Source organism: Pteropus alecto, unplaced genomic scaffold (assembly GCF_000325575.1).
Source record: "Pteropus alecto unplaced genomic scaffold, ASM32557v1 scaffold38, whole genome shotgun sequence".
NCBI lineage: Eukaryota > Metazoa > Chordata > Mammalia > Chiroptera > Pteropodidae > Pteropus > Pteropus alecto.
In genome coordinates this window covers 2,564,744-2,568,743 of record NW_006442512.1, presented here as the reverse complement: position 1 = coordinate 2,568,743, position 4,000 = coordinate 2,564,744, and the positions used below count along the sequence as shown (strand labels likewise).

The 4,000-nt window shown below is 45.9% G+C and overlaps 1 pseudogene; it reads left to right on the top strand.

The window, feature by feature from the left end:
- The first annotated feature begins 2,210 nt into the window (after positions 1–2,210).
- Positions 2,211–3,503, top strand: LOC102892796 (annotated as a pseudogene).
- Positions 3,504–4,000: the final 497 nt, after the last annotated feature.

Below are 4,000 nucleotides of genomic sequence, written 5' to 3'. Positions count from 1 at the left end.
TACAACTACTGCTTTCCATCTCTAGAAATTCTCTAATATTTCTGGTCTGCTAATGGTTCTTCACGTTGTTTTCTATTTCTCTTATATATTGTTTTAAGTCATTTGTATATCTACTCCGTCATTTCAAATGCAAGACTGCATTCTGAAAGCCTTCATTCCTTTCTTCTGAAAGATCTTATACTTAGTAAGAAGCTGGGGTCTCATCCTCTTTCTCCCCAGTATTTCCCATCTGTAAAATGGGACTGGATGGACTAGCTAACATTTGAGGGCCTTTCCATCTCCCATGGGCTATCACTTCAAGGATCAGGCCCAACTATTATTTGACTTGGTTTCTTCTTTATATTCCACATTAATTCAGAAATGTGGGTGGTGACACCACATTCGTCCTGATTTCACTCTGTTCATGAGTAGTCAGAGGGCAAAATATAGAGCTAAGAAATGAAAACTGTTTTCTCTTAGAAAAAAAGCATAAACCATCCACAAAAACAATTACCATAATGAATAGCTAAGCTAGGTGAACACAGGCCTACCCTGAGAAATGTAAACCTGGTGGCAGGGGGTGGAGAAGTGGAGTGGGGGATAATTTAAGGATTTCTTGTTATTCCCAAAGCAAAAGATGACTTAAAAATTACTTTGATCTTGCTCTCTGGTCTTTCAAAGGCCCTGAAGCTTCTAGAAGCTGCTAATGACTAATGTGAAATTATAATTCTCTAAGAGATAGGGGTGTCTCTGTGTGGCCTGTGATGCCAGAAGAGTAATAAACTGAATGACCTCTAAGAATCTTGCTCATCAAATATTTAGTGATGTCTCTTTGTAGGGGCAGAAGCTATAATGATTCTGGGAAGAGCTAAAATCCATTCTGAGAGGGATTGGGGAGTTGAAAGATACACTGGACCCTCATTCTCTCCTAAATCTATTCTTGGACTTCTATTTGATTATTCAGCCTGTGACCCCTGGTCATAAAGACCTGAGCCTAACAGCACTAGAAATGAGAGGGGTAGGGTGGTGAGTGGGGCCTTTGGGGTCCAAGAATGAAGCACAGACAGGCCTCACTCCTTGCCATCCATGATTTTAGGCATCATAAAGCATGGCCTATTTGGCAAGGACCTCAACTCGATCCTCATATACCGATGGAGAAACTGAGGCTGAGAGAAGCCAGAGACTTGCCTGTTGTCACATAGTGAGCCAATCACTGACCTAGGATTAGAATTCAAGGCCTCTTACTCCTATGTAGGAGTCTGATACCTGTACCCAGGTGCCTCAGGTAAGTTCCAGATTCTAAGCCCCACACTGAGTTTGAGGGAGATCCTTGGCTGGGCATGGAGTAAGGACTAACTAAAGATGTATTACTATGGTGGATGCTGCAGTGTGCTGCCGGGATCCCCTTCATGACTGAAGGACTTACTACACCAGCTGCTAGGTGTACTGCAGGAAGACATCTCTCAGCTGTAAATCTTCTTTGGGGATTGCCTCTGCTAAAGAAAGTAACCTGAATCATGTCATTCTCCCTCCCCAGGAGATTCATATCCAATGATCAGTGCTTGGGTATAAAAGGAACCCTGGCCCTAACACAAGACGATTCTAAAGAGGTCATCCTAGCTTCAGAGTGTTCCAGGGCGTTGGCCAGATCCTTTGTTGAGACTGTATTGTGCCCCATCATATCCCTGTGCCCAGTCCTGTTTCCTCCCCTTTTCTTCTCCTGGCATTGAGCCTAACAGCATCCCTAATAAACTTCCTGCACGTTAATCTCCATTTCAGTTGCTTCCCAAGAACTCATCCTGCCACACTTGGGTTGAATTAAACTCATGAGGAAGCCAGACCTTGGGAAGGAGCTGGGGTCAGGTGGTTTCAGTCATGGTGGGAGAGCAGCTGAGAGATGGGTCATGAGGTAGGGCATAGACTCTAGATCTGGAGGCTGAGATTCCTGCCTCCCTATAGCAGCTCTCTGTCCTACTGTGATCTTGCCTGCAACCCCAAAGCAGAAGAGGGAGAGGGTATGTGATTACTGCTGTTCCAAACTGTGATCTTTCATCACTACTCAAAAACCATGCTACTCAGAACCTTCCTGACACAGCATTCAACCCTTACTGCTCCAGCCCCCAGGGTACATCCCGTCTTCCAGCCCATTACCAGCAGCAGAGAAAAATAAAATTACATATTTTCTTGCCCTGTACATACCTTGAGGTGAGCAAAAAAAATTAATTTGAACCATGAGGGAAATTGTACACATCCAAGCTGGCCAGTATGGCAACCATATCGGTGCCAAGTTCGGGAAGGTGATCGATAATGAACATGGATAGCATCCACCCAACTGTCACCTACCACAGGGAAAGTGACCTGCAGCTGGATCACATCTCCGTGTACTACAATGAAGACACAGGTGGAAAATATGTTCCTTGTGCTATTTTGGTGGATCTAGAACCCAGGACCACAGACTCTATTTGCTCCGGTCTTTTTGGCTAGAATGTCAGACCAGACAACTTTGTTTTTGGTCAGTCTGGGGCAGGCAGCAAGTGGGCCAAGGGCCACTATACAGAGAGTGCCAGCTGGTTGATTCACTCCTGGACATATTGCGAAAGGAGGCTGAGAGCTGTGACTGCCTGCAGGGCTTCCAGCTGACCCATTCACTGGGCAGGAATGGGCATCTTGCTGATCATAAGATCTGTGAAGAGTATCCTGAACATATCATGAACACCTTCAGTGTGGTGCCCTCACTGTGTTTGAGCCCTACAGCACCACCCTCTCTGTCCTTCAGTTGGTAGAGAATACTGATGAGACCTACTGCATTGATAACAAGGCCCTTTGCGTCAACTTCTGTACCCTCAAGCTGACTGCAGAAACCTATGGGGACCTGAACCACCTCATCTCAGCCACCATAAGCGGTGTCACTACCTGCCTCCACTTGTCTGGTCAGCTCAATGCTGACCTCTGCAAGTTGGCAGTCAACATGGTGGTCTTCCCATGCCTCCACTTCTTCATGCCTGGCTTCATGCCAGTTGTGGAAGCCAGCAGTATCAGGCCCTCACTGTGCCCAAATTCATCCACCAGGTATTCGATACCAAGAACATGATGGCTGCCTGTGACCCCAGTTATGGTCAGTGCCCCCGTGTGGTTGCTGTCTTCAGTGGGCAGATGTCCATGAAGGAGACAGATGAGCAGATGCTCAATGTAGAAAATAAGAATAGCAGCTGCTTTGTGAAATGGATTCCCAACAATATCAAGATGGCTATCTGCAACATCCCACCCCATGACCTGAAGATGTCACTCATCTTCATCTGTAACAGTAGGCCATCCAGGAGCTGTTCAAGTGCATCTCAGAGCAGTTCACTAGCATGTTTCACTGGAAGGCCTTCCTCCACTGGTACACAGGCGAGGGCATGGACCAGATGGAGTTCACCAAGGCTGAGAGCAACATTGAAAGACTTCATTCCGAGTACTAGCAGTACCAGGATGCCATCACAAGAGAGGAAGATTTCGGTGAGGAGGCCAATGAGGCGATCTAAGGTCCAGCCTCATCACTCAGGTTTCTCAGTTCCCTCAGCCTTCTTCTTCAACTGCCCCTTTCCTCTCTCTCAGAATTTGCATTTTCTGCCCCTATCTTTTTTTACTTTTAGGGAGGGGTTCTAGAACAGTGCCAGAAACATAATAGGCCCTCAATTAATATTCATTGTTTGTTGAATGTCTCCTCTCTCTTCCCACTCTGGGAAACCTAGATTTCTGCCATTCTGTATAAACTTATATTTCCTTCTGATGCCCATTCCTCCCATCTGTCCAGTTAATATTTCTCTCTCTATTTTCAGGATAATTTTCCAAGAAGCTGAGTCTCATCCCAATCCCATTTAGAACCATGTGCTGAAAACCCAGATGGAGAGCCACCATCCTAAGCCCTTGTAGTAGCCAAGGGGAAAGGAAACCATGCTAACTGTAGATGGTAGAGGTCCTTACAAGGAAGAGGTGGGATTTGCCATCCTAGAGCAAGTTAAGTTTTCCTTTTATCCTT